This window comes from Urocitellus parryii, chromosome Y, assembly GCF_045843805.1.
Source record: "Urocitellus parryii isolate mUroPar1 chromosome Y, mUroPar1.hap1, whole genome shotgun sequence".
NCBI lineage: Eukaryota > Metazoa > Chordata > Mammalia > Rodentia > Sciuridae > Urocitellus > Urocitellus parryii.
This window is the reverse complement of record NC_135548.1, coordinates 20,295,203-20,314,376: the sequence shown is the minus strand read 5'-3', so window position 1 is coordinate 20,314,376 and position 19,174 is coordinate 20,295,203. Positions and strand designations below refer to the sequence as shown.

Here is a 19,174-nt window from a genome sequence, read left to right as displayed (position 1 = left end):
TTTTGATGAAAGACCTAGGTATTCAGAGGACACTTGGTCCATTAAGAAACTAAATGGGGATGTGATTTTTGTGCAGGGAAATATTTTATGATTACACTCACTTTGTGTAGCAAGAATATAAGGTAGAATTTTGTATTCTGAATGATATGCCAATCACCTGACGTGGAACAATAGCAGTGTTAAGTGTAGCTCAGACTTGGTTGTTGCATGATGGAATTTCTTTTTTTCCTCTTGCATGGTTTTTCTTATGCCTGCAATATAGCAAACACTTTTAAGTGTCTACTCATGATTTTTATCCTCTATTTGCATTTTTTTCTCCCGTCTTAAAACCACAATAGCAATTAAAGAAGAAATTTTAGAAGTTTACAATTGTTTTAACAAAGCACTGCTAAGTTCACCTTGTAGACTTCCTTCTCAAAACAAAGTGAGGAGTAAGAAAATCCCATATGGATATGATTGTAATTCTCAGTGCAATTGATTGCCATTTGGGAGGTTAGTATAAACTTGAGCGAAATACTATGAAATGAGAAAGGTTATGGTTGTGTTTTGTTTGTGTTTTGATTTGTTAGTCCCTTTTTCTCTCTATCTTCAAAATTTCAGATGCATTTGAAAATGAGATGGCAAGGAAAGTTAAACTTCAGAATATCTTATCCCAGCTTCGAAAGTGCGTGGATCACCCATATTTGTTTGATGGTGAGCCAGTGTCCTGTTTCCCCCCATTATTTTTCATTAGTAGTTCTGTAACCAAAATCATAGCCGGACTCTTCAACAGAACTGCTGCATTTATGTGTCTACTCTGCTTCTTCTCATTTTCTGTATATTAATGATATCTCATGTTATTCATACTGAAGATTTCTTCACATGTCCCATAATATTCCTTAAGCTGCTTTCCTTTTTCTCTCTTAATGCAGGATCCATTGCATTTGCCTTGACTCTACTTTTCTGCAATCTAGAAATGTTTCTAAGCTTTTTTGGAGCGCAGGGAGCTTTTCTTTCTTTCATGATAGTGACAGTTGTGGAGAAGAAAACTGGCAGCTTTACAGAATGGGTCATAATGGGGATTCATCTGACCCTTCTTCAGGATTGGATTTCCTTTCGTCTTGAGCCCTCTCGGTCACTACGCCCAGTTCTCTGTTTTCTCTGTGTTCTCTGTGATGCCCAGGCATTGTCAGTTCACGTTGCGTTAACCTCTCAGATCCCTTGACACAGCAGATGGCTTCCTCCTTGGGATGCTCTTCACTCAGCTTCTGGGGTAGCAGTTTTTCCTGCCTTTCTTCCTGCCTGCATGCTCCTGCTCTGTGCCCTTTGCTCTTTCCTTTCATCCTAGTGACTTCTGTACATGTCCCTCTAAGCACTGCTCTTGTTGCCACAAATTTATGTGTAGTGTTTCATTTTCATTCCCATTGGGGTTTTTGGATGCACTCTGATGGCTGGCCCTGGAATTCCCTAGTGTAGAAAGATTGCAGAAGGTCTGCTGTACTTGTTTTAAGGAGTCTGCCAAGTACCATTAGGAGCTATTTAAAAGTTTAACAGAACTTTAATCAAGTGCACATTAGAACTTTTTTTTTAAGGGAGAAGGGGCATTAGGAACATTGATTTTGAAGGACATCTTCCAGAATATTCTGATGGCCGCCTGTACCTTGAGAATCACTTTTATACACACCTAAGCCTATTTCTTGATTTCTTATCTAGAGTGAGAGCCTTAGAATTTCCTTTGTGGATCTTCTTGATCTCTGGCATCTTCCTTTCCCTCAGTTTCCTAAAGAGTGAGTTTGTTTCTTAGATAAATATTTATTAGACTTTTTGGATGTGCCAGGCTCTGCAGTTGATATCAAGCAAATAATTAGAAAATGCCTCGAATGGTTGAGACTGAAGGGCCTACTGCATTAGAAAGAGCTTGGGCTCTCTCTGTTGCCTACCTATTGGGTTTTCTACTTAAGAATTTTGCCCTGAATCAGGGCACACAATTAGGATTGGGCTCTCTGCTTTCCAGGTGTGGAGCCAGAGCCTTTTGAAGTTGGAGACCACCTGATTGAGGCTAGTGGGAAACTTCACCTGCTGGATAAGCTGCTGGCATTCCTGCATTCCAGGTAGGAATAGGTTGACATGTACTGCTCTCGGGGAGTGACTGGTTCAAACCTGAGTAATGAAGAACTTACTGATTCTTGAGACTGATTCAAGTTCCCTTTTTTAGAAGCCTGGAATTCAGGGCCTACTTTCTCTGCAACTGTACACCCACCCCATTCCATCTCATCCAACCCCACTCCTCCATCTTTATCCTTTATTTCCTGAATTCCTACAGCATTTAGGATCCCAGTCCAGGACTTGGCAAGCCCTACCTTACTCTGCTACCTTGTTGATCAGTGTATGTTCACCTCATCAGTCCAGCTATGTTGGTTGCATCCACAAGGACGAGTCAACATTGAGCATTTCTTTTAAAATTGCCTGCTGCTTCCTTGAATTGAACTGACACATAATAAAGGTTGAGTAAACATTGGTTCTTGTTAATCTTTGGGATTTGATTTAAACTCAAGGCATAGTTGGGGAATACTCTTTCCCAGAAATGCAAGTTGGGTATCAGAAGATGACCTTTGGTTAGTGTTCAGCAGCCTGGTATCCAGCATGTACATCTTCATCACCACAGGAAAGGGGGAGTCTAGGAAAAGACAAGAGACTCAAGAATTTCAGAATTGTGCCTTTAGGATGATTGCCCCAGGTGTGGCCTGAACTAACTTAAAACTTCAGATTTGTCAAAATTGCCCAGTCTTTTGCAAATTAAATAATTGCATGTCCTGGGGCTGGAGTTGTGGCTCAGTGGTCGAGTGCTTGCCTAGATAGCACATGTGAGGCCCTGGGTCCAATCCTCAGCACCACACAAAAATAAATAAATAGCTCAGTGACTAAGCACTCGCCTCACATGTGTGAGGCAGGAGATTCGATCTTCAGCACCACGTACAAAAATATAAATAAATAAAACAAAGTTATTGTGTCCATCTACAACTAAAGAAATTGAAAGAATAAAATAGATAAAGATATTGTGTTCAACTGTGACTAAAACGTAAATATGAAAAATTGTTAATAATCATAATTACACGTCTTACTGTATTTTATGGCCTTTGACGTATCTACCATAAGTGTGTGTGTTAGAGATGGGGAAGAACCTATAGATACCTTCCATCCGAGTTTTTCATGACCTCGAAAGGTCACGCCCAATGTCATATAGGTAGTAAGTGGCAGAGAGAGATAAGAATCCAGGTACTCACCTTCAAACTCAGTGGTTTTTCCAACAATTTGGGGCTAGAGTCTGGCCGATGTTCTCCCTAACTCTTGGTCTTACTCTCCTGGCAACATTAAGGTAAGTTCGTTTTCTTAAAAAAAATTTTTTTTTAACAGCATTGTCCTTGTTTGTTCAGGCAAATTTAAAACAATGTCTGATGATAAGGGCTGTCATCCTGATTTTGTTTCTTCTACATTATTTTGAATTATCCTTTCCTTTCTTCACACTCTATATGTAAGTTTCTTGTGTACCATGGGGGATTGCTTCTCTAACATGATGCTTTTCGACTTTTCTAGATGGTAATGACTTGTACCGCCAAGTGGGAATAGCAGTAGATAGCCTTCCATAGCTCTTCAGGATCTTGGCGAGTGGGTGCACACACATTTGTTCCTTGCCTTTACTCTTTACATGTATATTTATTTTACTATTGAAATGAAACTTCTGTTTTCATTAAGTGAAGTGATATTCTGGAAAGAGGCTCCTTGGTTATGCCAGGGCTTCCACACTCCCTGGTGAATTGACAGGTGCCCTGGGACTGCTCTGAGGGATGCAGCTACATGTGGAGGCACTTTGTCTTCTTGTATAAAGTATTCAGAATTTCTGAGAAAGTTACAGGACATTGATATTTCTACTTTAGCATTTCCCTTTGGTCATGTTGCCTGAGGGTCACTCCCCGTAAACACTACTAGAGTTGGCAGTTTCTCCTTTTCTTCTTCTTGCCAGGGGCCATTGCATCTTACTCTTCTCTCAGATGACCCAGATGTTGGATATTCTCCAGGACTATATGGACTGCAAATGTGACTCCCCTTGGCCACTACATCATCTGAGAGTCATAAGGGGTGTGGGAAGGTTACCGAGGAAAAAGTTAAAGACAAAGAAGGTGAAAAGGCTGAGGAGAGTGGACAGTGGTGTGTGAAGCAAGATTGACAGCAGGGTAGAGACACATGGGCAGAGGTAACACCCACATTCTCATCAGGTGATGCAGGTGATAGGTATGGAGCAGACATTGTGAAAATGTTGAGTGGCTTCAAAAATGTGTGAGTCGAGTTTCAGCGACAAACACTTGCAGCGTCTCTCGACAGCTCAGCAGTTGTGTACTTATGCAGGATTAGTAAGAAAGGGAAGATAGATAGTATGGAGATCCCACAAATCAAGCAGAGGGAGGGTGAGAGCAATTATTTCTGTGATAATAGGGAATGTAGGCAGTTACTTGAGAACTCTGCTTAATATATAATAAAATTGATGTGGGATAATGGGACAAAGCTTGAACAGGGGTTGATTTTTGAGCCTGTGGGAGAGTATCAGCCGCAGAAATAACTGTTTTAAAGTTTAGTTGGGAGTGGTCTCTCAGATCCACTTGATGCCCCCCAAGTACTGCAGTAACTGGACACTTCAGCTACTGGCACATTGAGGAATCTCGAGTGCCAAAACATGAATTGAGATTATAATTCTCCTTCCTAACCTGATGCGTGGTGACAAGTGGAGAGCCCTAGAGCTTCTCTGAAAAGCAGGTGCTGGGTCATCAGGCAGGCTCCCAAGTGCTTGTCTTACTGCTTGCCTAAGTCAGGATTGTGTCTCAGCAGTCACCAACTGCCAGCGTGTGGATATTTAGGGTGGCCTGGGAAGAGTCAAAACCAAATATTACCTATGCAAATGCCAAAGACTTTGGTTGCCTGTGGTTTTAAAACACAGGATAGTGTGTTATGGTGATTTTTTTTGGTGAAGTGATGATTTTTTTTTATTGGTTGTTCACAACATTACAAAGCTCTTGACCGAAGTGATGAATTGTTCCCCTAAATTTAGATCTTTCAGACTGGGGTTGTGGCTCAGTGGTAGAGCCCTTACCTGGCATGTGAGAGACACTGGTCTGAATCCTCAGTACCACATAAAATAAGAAACAAGATCAAGTTATAAAACAATTGAGATCTTTCCTTTGGGCTTTATTGAAAGTAGGGCAGGCTTGGGTGTGGAAAGGACAAATAGGCATTGGCTTAGGAATGACTCGAATATTTTATTTCCTAAGAGTCCTTGCAAAGAGTAAGGACCTGTGTGTGGTTGTTGTCTTCTCTACGTAAAGGCTACAGCTATGAGCGTGTGGACGGTTCTGTGAGAGGCGAAGAGAGACACCTGGCCATCAAGAACTTTGGACAGCAGCCCATCTTTGTTTTTCTCCTGAGCACCAGGGCAGGTAAGCCTATGGGTGTTGAGGAAGCAGACAGTCATCCCACCACTGGTACGTGTTCCCCTAATTCTCTGAAAGGAGAGGTTCTTACCAAGGAGTATTGAAAAAGGAGAGAATCGAAGCACTTACGTAGCCTAGTACTGGACTTCTCGTGTGGAGCTCTTTTCTGTTCAACCTGTGACGCTGTGATCGTGAGAAAGGAGGCTGAAACCCGGGAATGTTGGAAAGTAATTCTAATCCACTTAGACCACTGACCGGGAACGTCCTGTTTTGTTTTGTTTTTAATTGTGGGGAAAGTTTTATTCACATTCATTCATTCTCCTTCCTAGCCATGAATTTGGAAAATAAGATAATCTCTTTTCTAGTTTCCCTTCCTCCAGAAGTACCTCTGAAAGAGTGTTATAAAGTTTAATAAAGATTTGTTGTTTAAAATGTGACTAGAGTGAAACTGACAGCTATTTATAATTATTATGGTATTGTCCATATGACTTAATCATAAATAAATGACACTTGTGGTTTTGCCAGTTGCTTTCACATAGTATTAAATAATTTGAAATCGGTTTGGGGAAATGGAATTTTTCTTACATTCTGAATCAAAAAGCCCTAAATTAATTTTGAATTCATAGTCTGAGTTTCATGATCTTATTTTTTTGATGGTAATCCTGATGGAATAGATATAGGAACACAAACAGGAATTGTGTCCTTGATGATAAAGAGATTAATGTCTTTATGGAACAAAAGGTCATCCTTATGTAGAAAGCACTTAGTAAGTGCTTTGTACTATATGGGTCTATAAAAGAAGTGTTAGATATGACCCTTGAGTATCAGGAGATCATTTCTCCAGTGTGTGTCTTACCTCTCTCTTAAAGCCAATAATAAGATACAATCAGATTCCTTTGGTCCAGTCTCTTCCCAGGTCATATACCACACCCTGTCATTCAGTCCCATTGTCTCATGATTAGTCTTTGGGGAAGCTCAAAGGATCTGGTCAAAGGCATGGTCAGTGTTGGGAGAGGAATTCCATTTATGTGTTTAAGATTTTTTTTTTTTAGAGGGAGAGAGAATTTTTTTAATATTTATTTTTTAGTTATCTGCAGACACAACATTGTTGTTTGTATGTGGTGCTGAGGATCGAACCCGAGCCACACGCATGCCAGGCGAGTGCGCTACCGCTTGAGCCACATCCCCAGCCCCGCGTTTTAAGATTTTATTTTTCATATTTAGAGAGCAAATAATGTTTGAAACATCTAAAATTAGTTAATCTCCTTGGAGGCCTCAGAGTAGATTATCTAGGAGCTGAAGCAGTCCTGGACATTAGCCTTTTCCACGCACTGTCATACGTGCCATCATGTTGTAGCTATACCTGTGCCGCGTTTTCATTTAATGTTTCCTTCCAGCTTTCCACGAGGTTGTTACCACATATTGCCAGCAGATGGCAGCGATAGCTTAGGAATATGTCCCAAACAACTAAATGCAGCTTAAAATATCATCTTTGGTGAAGAAGGGCTGCACTAGCCACTATTAAGAGAAAGATAATTTTTTTTAACTTTTTTAGTGATGACAAAGCAACTTTATTATTATTATTATTATTTTTAGAGAGAGAGAGAGAGAGAATTATTTATTTTTTTAGTTTTCGGCGAGCACAACATCTTTGTATGTGGTGCTGAGTATCGAACCCGGGCCGCACGCATGCCAGGTGAGCATGCTACCTCTTGAGCCACATCCCCAGCCCAAGAAAGATAATTCTTATGGAATACAAACACATTTTCAAATGAGATGACTGCCTCTATAATTAGCATACAGTGGACAAAAAGGTTCTTGAGCCTGGCACAGTAGTGCATGCCTACAGTCCCAGCTACTCAGGAGGCTGAGGCAGGAGGATGGCTTGAGCCCAGGAGTTCAAGGCCGGCCTGGGCAACACTGTGAGACCCTGTCTCTGTCCCAGGAGTAATGACCTCAGATTCTGGAATATGGGATGGAATCCTGACTGTTTTATCTTCTAGTGGTGCAACTTCAAATAAATCCCTTAATCTAGCTGTTTCCATTTCAGCATCTGCAAAATGAGAATAGTGCTAGCAATGACACAGGGTTGTTGTGAGGGTTAAAAGTGTCAACACATGTAAAGTGCCATGAGCAGTGCTTGGCAGTAGTAAAATAGAAGTGTAGCTCTTATTATTGGGTATAACTTAGCCTTTCTCCGTATTCAGTCATTAGTATTTCTTTATTCCAACTTTGATTTTATAGGAAGACTTCAATGAGAATGTTCCTGCCTGGCCTGTCTTACATCCAGCCGGGAGTTAGTAGTCCTGTGGAAAGGAACCCTTCATTCAGTTCTTGGAACAAGCCCTTTTAGGCCTGTTTTAGCAATGAGCTCCAACAATCCTGGCTAGAGTGTGTTCTGTACAGTTTCCACATTTATCAGAGAGAAGCCTGTGGTTTGCTTCTTAGTACTCTAAATTCCTGAACCCAAAGTGCTCTTTTGGCCTTTTCCTGCACCATTGGAGAAAGACCAGAGAGTTGTTGCATTGAGTGTTCTTGTCTTGAACTGATTTTATGACATCTTCTTTGATCAGTGTGGAAACCAGTACAGGAAGACACTCTCAGGTTTTCTCCACTCAGAGGCAGGTATTGTCTGCTCTAATCATAGCTAGCGTCAGGTCTTCCTACCTTGTTGAAGCTGCAAGTGTGGTCATGTGTGTTTCTTACTGACCACTGCAGACCTCTCGTTGTTTTAAGATACATTTTTAGTTGTAGATGGGCACTGTTTTAGTCAGCTTTTTCACCTCTGTGACCAGAACCAACTGTGGAGGAGGAATATTTATTGGAGGGCTCATGGTTTCAGAGGTCTTAGTCCATAGAAGGCCGACTCCATTCCTTGAAGCTCCAGGGGAGGCAGCATCATGGCAGGAGTGTGTGACTGAGGGTAGCAGCTCAGATCATGATCAGAAAGCAGAGAGAGAGAGACTCCACTGTCCAGATACAAAATATATACCCCTTAGCCATGTGCCTGCTGAACCCCTTCCTCCAGCCACACCCACCTGCCCCAGTTACCACTCAGTTAATCCCATTAGCAATTCATTCACTGATTGGGTTAAAGCCATATCCCAGTCATTTCTCCTCCAAACCTTCTTGCATTGTATCACATGTGAGCTTTTGGAGGACACCACATCTAAACCATAACAGACGATACCTTTATTTTATTTATTTTTATGTGGTGATGAGGAAGGAACCCAGTGCCTCACGTGTTCTATCACTTGTGTTCTATCACTGAGCTACAACTGCAGCCCCCAGACCTCTTATTTTTGGAGCTGTTTTCTGAAAGAACTTGTGTCCTTATTCACAGACTGTTTGAAGCAAAATCCAATCAAGGTTTTCCAACAAGTATTAAATGTCTTCATGCAATTAACTTAAGCATCCTTTTCTTCTGCTTACCTCTCATTCTGTTATATTTGATAATTAAATTTTCCCAGTTCACGCAATGAAAGGTGAGGTAGCACTTTTGACCACTGTAGGGTGGTCAAAACCTGGATTTTGGGGCAGAAATTTCAGTTTGAAGGATGAAACCAGTCAGTTGGACTGATTTCAGATTTTCAGTAGGACCCAGTCCTGCCTTGTATGTTTTCTAGTTCCTTATTTGTGTGTTGCTGATCATGATCCTTTTTTGTATGGTTTTCAGGAGGAGTTGGCATGAACTTAAAAGCAGCAGATACTGTTATTTTTTCTGACAGTGATTTTAATCCTCAAAATGACTTGCGGGCAGCTGCCAGAGCTCACCGAATTGGCCAGAACAAGTGAGTGAGTTAGACATTGGCACCTTTCTGCTCTGTTGGCTTGCAGCTGTGGATTGGGGAGGAAGATGGACCATGTAGTCCTGATAACAGTGCCACGTTGGAGTTAGAGACCACTGGGTTTGAACCCCGTTGTGCTGCTGGCTTTTAGAGTCATGTTGGGGGATCAGTGGTCCCATGATCAGTTCAGACTCACTTTGTTGAAAAGAACAGTTAAATTCCAAAATGATTAGAAGAAACTTAGAATTTATTTAGTTCATGTTTCTCACGTTAGATCCTAATTCAGTTTAAAAATGAAGTTAAAGTCAGTGGGTGCACATGCCTGTAATCATTATCAGCATGGGAGACTCAAGCAGGAAGATCAAGTTTAAAGCCAACCTTGCAACTTACCTAAACCCTGTCTCAAAACTTTTTTTTTTTTAAGGCTAGGATTATAATTTCATGGTAAAGCTCTCCTGGGTTGGGTTCCCAGTACCACAAAGAGGAAACAAAGTTGTGTTCAGCTACCCTTTGACTTGAGGTAACATGCCTGCCAGGGGTTATCCTGGCTACAGATGAAGGCCCAATAGTGGTCACTTCATCTTCCTTCCTCTTCCTCTTTTGGGGAAAAGTTCAGGAAGAAGTTGAGGCCAGATTTCTCTAACAAATGCTCAGGTCCCAATGAGCAGTGTGTTTTTCATTGTTCCCTGAATGTGGCATTTGGTTTTGCTTCCTTTTGGGTGTGTTTTCCTGGCATGCTTTTTTCCCCAGCTTTGCAGACTTTTAACACTGCTCTCATTTGACTCCCGTACTCATGAAGTACTTGGAGTCTCCCTTGCCCAGTATTGTCAAGGGATAGTACCTCCTGCTCTGGTTGAATCTGGACTTTTCTGCTTCCAGATTCTGGTGATCCGTTTGCCATGGGTTTCAAATAAAGCCAGGGCATTCCCCATCCTTGCCTCAGGATCCTGATTAAAATATTCATAATTTTATGTTCAAAGTTTATTTTAAAGAGCATGTTTTTAATCATTGACTTCATGGAAAAGATTAGCTTCCTTCTCATTTATTGTACAAGTTCTTGTCTATGAGCTTCAAGAGAATGAGGATCATATTTATTATGTTCACCACTTAATCTCCCCAGTAGCTATCACCATAAATGTTTTTTTGAATGAATGAAGGAATTTGGATAAACAGGAACACAAGTCAGTTTCTAGCTCAATTACTATTTGTGTTTCCAATGTGGTACATCCCTCATCGGACCAACCTTTCCTTCAAGCTGTGACAATAAGAAAGTTTTTTACATTCTTCTATGGGAAGAGAGACCCTGCTTGGAATGCTTCCTGAAACAGGTGTCTATTGAGCCGCATTATGCCACTTCCTTTGAAACCCCATTAATGCTCTCTCCATCAGTAGGGTATGCTAGTTTAAATACTTTGTGCTTAACTGAGCGTGCCTATTAAAATCATGTGTCTATGCAATATGTTGACCTAAATTTCTTCTTCAAGGACATCTCAACTAATGGCTCAAGTTAATGGGCCTAAATCCACTTGTTTTTCTCATCAACATCAAAGTTAAATTTTCTTTGCACAGAGAATTAGGACATTTCAAATTTCTCCTTTTCCTTTTCCTAAACATAGTGCCCAGATTTATGGCACCTCCCACTAGTTCCTTCACCTGAAACAAAATGGAAGGTGCTGGACAGTTATAGCATTCATTCATCTCCCATCTAGCTAGCAAATTGAGAAGCTGCACATCTACAGTTTTTGACTTTCTTTACAAGTCTGCTAAATCCAAAGTAGTAGCCCTAATAGGAAACACAAGGGACACAATTACAGATAATTTATTCTGTTCATTTATTCATTTTGTGGAAGGTTATAGTCCCCAACTTGACTTTTATGGAAACCATATTTCCTTTTTACTTTGTTAGCCATAATAAAGAAAATGAGCTTTTCACTTCCTACATATGTCTCATGGGTTTTGTTTTATAAAATAACTTTTATTGCATTTTTATTATGGATATAATACATGTTTATGGTTTAAAAATAGAAACTACATATCAGCAATAGGAAGAAAATAAGATTCACACATAATCCCACCATACAAAGATAACCACTGTTAACATTTGCTGTATTCCTACTATCATCCTTTTAACGTGTCTTCTTGACTTTTTTACAAAACTGTGTGGTATACTTCACACTATTTTTTAAAATCAGAAAACATATATTATGGGCACCCTATGCCATTGAACAAGTTTTCGTTTTGTTTTTTTGTTTGGGGGTTTTGGGGGGGGTTGTGGGGTTTTTGTTTTGGTTTGGTTTGGTTTTGGTACAAAGGATTTAACCCAGGGACACTTAACCACTGAGTCACATCTCCAGACATTTTTGTATATTTTATTTAGAGACAGGGTCTCACTGAATTGCTTAGGGCGTTACTAAGTTGCTAAGGCTGGCATTGAATTTGCAATCCTGCCTCAACCTCCGGAGCCACTGGGATTACAGGCATGTGCCACTTTGCCCAGCTTGGGCATGATTTTGATGGCTGCAGAGATTCCACTATGTGGATATAATTCACTCACTTATTTTAATATTATTGGTAGGTTGAAAAAGTCCTTCAACAGGGAGAGATTGCTGACTGTGCAGAACCCTACATGGTTATCAAAGAAAGTGATGGAGGAAAGGTATGATGATTTGATTATTGGTAAATGATTAAATCTTAGAATTAGCAGATATTTACAGAGGTGTTCCACAAAATAGTTCATGTGGTCTAGACTATAATATGTCCCCATATGAAACACTAATAAATTGTATTTAAACAAAAGAAGAAAGAGAATCTATTATTGATGATAATCTTTAAAAGTAATAAATTATTGAACTCACAAAAAATGACATGCACCATCGTAAGACTGTAAAATTTGGCCAGGGCAAAAACCATATCCAATCATCTTGCTTCTGAGGCTCTGAAGCAGTTGATTGGGAGGGCTCTGGAGACCCCATAAAATTAAACAGTACTAGAGATCTCCTGACCTTTCTCAACACCATGGGGCATTGTCCTTTCCAGTATCAATAACTGGTAATTATCTGTGACTACTGTGCATCATAAATTAATTAGTAAATTACAGGTCCCAAGCCATTAAGCACCAATTTACAAAAGTTCTCCAAATGATTTTTTAAACCTGACCTTTCTCGAATAAGACTTCCCTAATCAGACTAATACCTTTGAAATAAATTGATTGAACTCAAAACACTTGTTTTTTTTCCATTTATCATTCAATCTGAACTTGAAAAGAACACACTGGAAGTCTTGTCAACTTAATGAAGAAGTTGTTGGCAATATTTATTCTTATTGAAGTTTTCCAAGGCAACTTTTGTTTAAAAAAAATCTTTGGGGGATCTTGGTAGATGATGGATTAAATTTTTATCCCAATTTTCTCATGAGAACTAGGTCATACAACTAGATCTGAAAGAAGCGCTTGTGGATTCACTGGTATATTAATCCTTGGACATTTCTTTTATAGTGGAAGTTACAGTTTACTTATAGCCTGCTTCAACCTCCTCCTATAATCATTGTTTTCTGATCAGCTAGACTTCTGGTGCAAGTTGATATTTTCTGCTGATTCACTCTCTAGTCAGTGGAGTCTGGGTTTGCAGTTGGCTGGCATATCCATGTTAGAAGTAGTTGACTTGCTGCTGGTGCCATACTGTTTGTTTCAGCTCATCTCTTTCCATTTTCCTCTAGAGTAAAGATAAAATTTAAAAACTGAAACTGCAAGCTGAATCCTTCTGCCAACGTTTAGGGAAATACCGGATGCCCTTTGCCTGGGCTCCTGTGAACTTAGCCAGCATCTTCAATGTCTCCACCCTTGATAGGGAGGTAACTGATGTGGAGCCCACAGTTGGTAAGATTTTCATCTGTTGTAAGATGGGAAGGGATCCCCAGTGTACTGACTCTGAGGTCAATGCTTAATAGTGAGGCTTAAGAGAGCAGGAAGATGTCCGAGACAGGAAGGAGGAAAGAAATAAATAGAATGTAAAACTATCCTGCCTGAATTGCATATGTTTGATTGGACAGGGATCCTCAAAACAATTGCCATGAACATTTATGGAGCTTAGGTATACTCTCACATTAAGAATTTTGGTTGGAATTTTCTGGATTTTTTTTAACATTTCAAAAGATTAATTTTTAGTAGTCACTCCCTATCAAACAATAAAAGTTGTGAAAAATAACAAAAAATATAGTAATAATCCATAGTGTGTTAAAGACACCACACGTGGCTCCTGGATATAGAAACAGCCACTATTACAAAGGCTTTGCTTTGAAAAGCAAAACTCAGGTTTCACAGCAAAATTTCCAGTTTTTTAGTTTATTTTGCCAAGTGCAATGAAAGAATGGATGCTAAAAGAATATCTAGTTACTGTTCCAATTCACTTTATTAATTTCTCTCTTTTTCATCACTTCCCCCTTGTTGAACAATTAATGTCCTACAGTTTATACAAGGAGCTTTCCAAGTGATTTTAAAATTTTCAAGTTGGCACCGCCACCCTGCCCCCCACCACCTGTGTCAGGGTTTCTGTTTTCCTAAATGCCTTTGAATTCAGCAAATATTTAAGTCTACCTTCAAATTCTTTATGCATTCCTTAGCTCTGCTGTTTACCAGGGAGTGGAAGAAAGGGTATTTGTTATTGATGCTTTTCTTCTGAAGTTGCTGTTGCATAAATTCTAGTTAACCCCTGGTTTACTTCTAATTTGTTAATAATAAACCTCATTTGACTACATTCTGACCCCACACCACAATTTTTAACACCAACTTCTATGTATACTCTTTTTTTAGTATAAAGGATAGCCTTATTTGAAAGTGTTACATGGGGAGCTTAGAGGGCTCCATCAGGTAGTTTAGCCCAGGGCTTGTTGAGACCTCAGTGATCAAAGGTCAATGGTAAATTAACCTGACTACCAGGCAACCCAAGATGCAGTGTATTGTATGGAATTTACATGGATAGCAAGAGAGTTGGAAATAGATAAGAAAATATTCAAAGGCAAGAATTGGAACTATTACAATTCTAAGTAATTTGACTGTATACAACAGAACCCCTGAGTTTTGCATTGTAAAAGCCACAAGATGATTTCCAACTGAATTCACAAAGGAGAGAGATAACTAGACAGAATTCCAGGGTCTTGACCCTGTCTCATCCTCATCACAAAGGTCAACAACGGAGGCAGAAACTGAGTTCTCTTGCCTAGTCCACATGAGAGAGGCAAGCTGGATCCAGAATGTACCCAGGCTGACCCCAGCATGTTTGGGTCACAGTCCCAAATGCATTCAGGGATATTTAAGTACTTGCCTTTCCCAGTGGAATGCAAATGTAAGAATAAAACAAAAGCAAACTGTGTCCTGACTAAATAAAGCTTACCAGGAGATCCTGTTCTGGCTGCAGCTCTGGATTTTTGCTGGTGGCATCTGGCCTACCCAGTCTCATGTGAGAGGGGCCCAGGGCTGCTCATGGCCTCTCCATTCTCATCCAACATGAGGACTAAGAAAAGTGGGGGCCCACAGAGGGAAAATTTTATTCAAAACAAGAATGGCCATGTTCAAAGGCTTTCAACCTATCTTAAGATGTTAAGATATGGGAGAATTCATGACTGCTGTGTATGGAAACAGAAAGATACACTTTCAAATGACAGTTGTTTTGCTTTAAAGGGAGAAGCTCTGCAGGTGATCGGAGGAATTTGTCCCAATCTAGGAGGCTTTCTGAACGAGCTCTCTCCTTGGAGGAAAATGGAGTTGGACCCAACTTCAAAACCACCCCCATGATCGTTAACAACTTTTTCAAGCAGGTATCTTTGTTACAGTGGATCTGGATTTGTCCAGGCAGTGGTATGATTGCTGGTGCCCTAAGGAGGAGTCCAGGTGGTGATTAAGAGAGCCACCAGTTAACCTCACCAAGCCTCAGTTTCATTATGTACAGAACAGAGACGATGGTGCTTGCTTCACCCAGTGGTTGGGACAGTTCTATGACACAAGGGATGTGAAAGCTAGATTATGGTACATGCTCTGAGTGCTAGCTATGTCAGTTGAGAGATAGATTTGTTTCTGTTCACACAAACTATCCTATTTGAACTGTCTTGGTCAGTGCAGTTAATAGGCTTTGAAGAAAGTCTGGCCAACATGTCATTTCCCCACTGGTGTCCAGGTCTCCTGGCTTAGCTGTCCTCTTCATCTCTGTTCCATGTGCAAACTTGCCAGGACTCCTTCTTGCTTATAGAGAGTGACCATTCCAGATGATGCTCTTGGTTAGTTCAATAAATATTAAGACTATCTAAAAAATAAAAACCTTCCCAGAGTTCTCAAATGCAGAGACAGAAGGTAAAATGATGGTTGCCAGAGACTAAGAAAAGGGGACAGGGCGTGGTTGTTTGAGGAATATAGTGTTCTAGGGGGTTTTGTTTGTTTTGTTTCATTTTGTGGGTTTTTTGTTTTGTTTTGTTTTGTTTTTTGCAAGATGAAAGGGGTCTGGAGATTGCATGATAATTTAAATGTACTTACCACAACTGAACTGAACTGTGCCTTAGAAATGCTTATGATGATAAATTTTATGTTATTTATATTTTGCCCTGGGGAGGCAGGGCAACTTGATTTAGACTTGGTTTGACTGTTTGACTATTCTGGAAAAATCTTACACAGTTCAAGCGGTTTTCATAGGGCATTTAAAAGAATTGTATTAACAAACCAAAATGCAGAAGGAATGCTTAGGGGGGTCCATGTGTAGAAATAAATAGAAAAGGACTGAAAGGGTTTCTATCCAGGATACTGTCCTTCCTGATTGCATTACTTTGGGTGACAAGGTATTTGACTCAATCAAGTCTGAGTGTTCTCCTTGGGACTGACATAGCTACGGGTTGTAGTAAGGATTAGACATCATGCACATGAGTATCCTTTAGCAGAGTGCCAGCCCCAGGGTGTGCACGTAGAGGGTAGGTAGCACTTACGCTTAAACTTTTTCAAGGTAAATGTGAAAAGAATGAAAGAGGGAAAGACACCTTCTCCATCTTCACATCTCTGAAGAAGAAAGTAAACTAGGGAGTAAAACTCTCATCCATGGATTGAAGGTGTGGAGAGAAGCTCATGGCTGGGATTCCGAAGGGTCAAATAGGCTTCCTTAGAATGCAGTAGAAGCCCCGTCCTCAGCAGGGCTGATAAGAGGCTGGTTGATTTCCTGTTGCCTGTTATCCTAATTTCTATGAAAGACCTGTTAAAATAAAACTTAAAGGTAAAAATCTTCCCAAGCAGTCAGACATCCTGAGTCCAGGAGTCCATAGCACATCTCCACTAACCCCACCTTCTCTCTCGGCAGGAAGGAGATTGCCTCAGTGATGAAGACTTATTCAAGTTTCTAGCTGACTACAAGAGATCTTCATCCTTACAGAGAAGAGTCAAGTCAATTCCAGGTGTGGATGGATTGTCTTTTTCCTCTTAAACTGTCCCCAAACTACTTGTGATTAGATTCATTCTTTGTCCCATACTATGATTTATAAAAACCATCTTCCACTTGCGATGTGGGAGGCTTGCATTCAAAATTAAGAATCTGGGGGCTGGGGATGTAGCTCAGTTGGTAGAGTACTTGCCTCCCATACAAAAGGCCCTGGGTTCAATCCCTAGTACCACAAAGAAAAAAAAAAGAATCTGAATTGGTCTGCATTTTTGGCAGACCAAATTTTTGTTAATGTTTTCTATTTATTAAAGAATTGATTCTGTAAATAATATATTCTAGATCTGGTTTCTCAGATAATTTTTTGAACAGAGGAGCCTCTTTTATGTAATATTATAAGGAAACCTAGTATTTAAAAAATAAATGTGAACTTCTTTGTGGAAGGTAAAGACGCTTTCCTTATTGTCAGCACAGTATTCCATAAGATATTTCTACAGCACCCTGGGGTACCAAGGAACTCAGTTTGAAAACCACCAATTGTTGCCAGCAATACAGGAAAGTTACTTAGCTGTGTATTACTATAGTGTGATAGTTATGGAAGGAACTTTAAAGATCCTCTGATCCATTCTCAGTTATATCACAATTTCTTGCCTTTTATTTTATAGAAACCTCATCTCAAAAGTTGTCATGACATGCTTTTTCTCAAACTATGGGAAATTATCTAGGAACTCCAAAACTCTCACACTCTCACAAATTACCCTTATATTCATAAAAGAAATACAGTACAATGTGGGGTGCGTGCATTTGAAGTTAAGAATCTGAGTTGGTCTGCAGGTTTGGGTCTTTCTAGATCCCTCTTACATGACTATTTCTGTGCTGAACTCTCTCTAGGCTTGCTCAAACTTGAGATATCTCCAGCTCTAGAGATTATCAACTGCTGTCTGACTCCTGAAATGTTGCCTGTGAAACCCTTTCCTGAAAACTGAACACGTCCACACAAAGAGATTTTGGAATTTCCAATCTGAGAAGTGTATGTCCCTCATACCATGTACAGGTAAGAAACACAGGCTCTTGGAAAACCGTGACACCCACCTCTGGAGTTGTGTTTGGATAATGCTTTTCTCATCCTCCAACATATCTTCCTACTTGCTAGGTTTGGGGGGAAGCAAATGTGATGCTTATGTAACTATAGATAATTGGTAGATCTCCTTCTAAAAATAGTTTATGTAATTCTCCTTAACAAGAAACTGTTTCTAAAGTGCAATTTAGATTATAGTGGCTAATTTAGATTCATATTATAGAAATGAAATGGCTCTACTAATCAATAATTTGGTTTTCTTCTGTGCACAAGGACATAAAAGAAAAAAAACAGTATGACTTCAATGTCTGACTTGTCTAAAAGATGGGTCTTCAGCTCAAGGCCAGCTCTACCCAAGAGAATTTATAGCAATGACAGAAATGTTCTGTATGTGTGCTGGTTGGTACAGTAGCTGCTAAACTATTCAGTATTTGTTCTGTATTTGAAATGTGGATAGTGCAGTGTCAGAACTAAAAATCTAATCTTATTTAGTCTGAATTTAAATTTATGTGGCAACATGTGGTGACTACCATATTGGAGAGCAAGGAACTGGACTCTGAGGTCCTGAAAGACCAGGCTGCTTTGGGATCTGAGAGTCACATGTGGTGCCACCTGATCCTTCATGTGGGATCTGGGAAGGATCTCTTGTCAAGATACATCTGCCAAAAGCATTGCTGCTCATGTACTTTTAAAAAAAAAAATTAAATATTTATTTTTTAGGTGTAGATGGACACAACACAATACCTTTTAATTTTATGTGGTGCTGAGGATTGAACCCAGGCACCGCCTGTGCTAGGTGAGCGCTCTACTGCTGAGCCACAATCCCAGCCCCTGTTCATGTACTTTTATTGTTTGTTTTGAGAAGATTTTTTTGAATTACACACACACAAAAAAAGTTTTCCCATCTTTTCTCCACCATCCAGAAATGATATTTTATTGTTTATGAGTTATTAATTTTTAAATAGAACATAAAATTAAATCATAGTGATTAAGTGAAGCATCTTTATCCCCAGTATCTGACTGCAGACTTCTACCGTACCTCCCAGTCTTCACTAGCATCATGAACACTTGTGTGTTCTTCCATTTTCTCTGGTTTACACATGTGCATGCATGCACACACACGCATATGTATCTGTGACTACTGAAGGGTTTTTATTTATTGTTTTTGTTAGTTTTTTGCTTTGTTTTGTTTTCTGGCACTGGGGATTGAACCCAGGGGTACTTAACCACAGAGCCATATCTCCAACCCTCTTTTATGAGACAGAGTCTTACTAAGTTGCTTAGCACCTTGCTAAATTGCTAAGTCTGGCTTTGAACTTGTGATCTTCCTGCCTCAGCCTCCTGAGTTGTTGGGATTACAGGTGTGTATCCCCTCACCTGGTGTGAATGATATTATTTTTATATTCTCTTAAAATTTACATAATGACCTCGTACTCCACATGCACT

General features: G+C 39.9%; 1 pseudogene across 1 annotated transcript in view; it reads left to right on the top strand.

Annotated features, from left to right (window-relative positions):
* The first annotated feature begins 446 nt into the window (after positions 1–446).
* Positions 447–19,174, top strand: part of LOC144250965 (dedicator of cytokinesis protein 8-like) — an 81,583-nt pseudogene continuing 62,855 nt past the window's right edge. The window contains exons 1-12 of the transcript XR_013342611.1: positions 447–492; positions 601–693; positions 1,994–2,090; positions 4,001–4,185; positions 5,355–5,465; positions 8,033–8,084; positions 9,220–9,250; positions 11,823–11,903; positions 12,962–13,121; positions 14,922–15,058; positions 16,576–16,669; positions 17,542–17,704. The product of XR_013342611.1 is annotated as a dedicator of cytokinesis protein 8-like (transcript). The remainder of the gene's footprint in view (positions 493–600; positions 694–1,993; positions 2,091–4,000; positions 4,186–5,354; positions 5,466–8,032; positions 8,085–9,219; positions 9,251–11,822; positions 11,904–12,961; positions 13,122–14,921; positions 15,059–16,575; positions 16,670–17,541; positions 17,705–19,174) is intronic.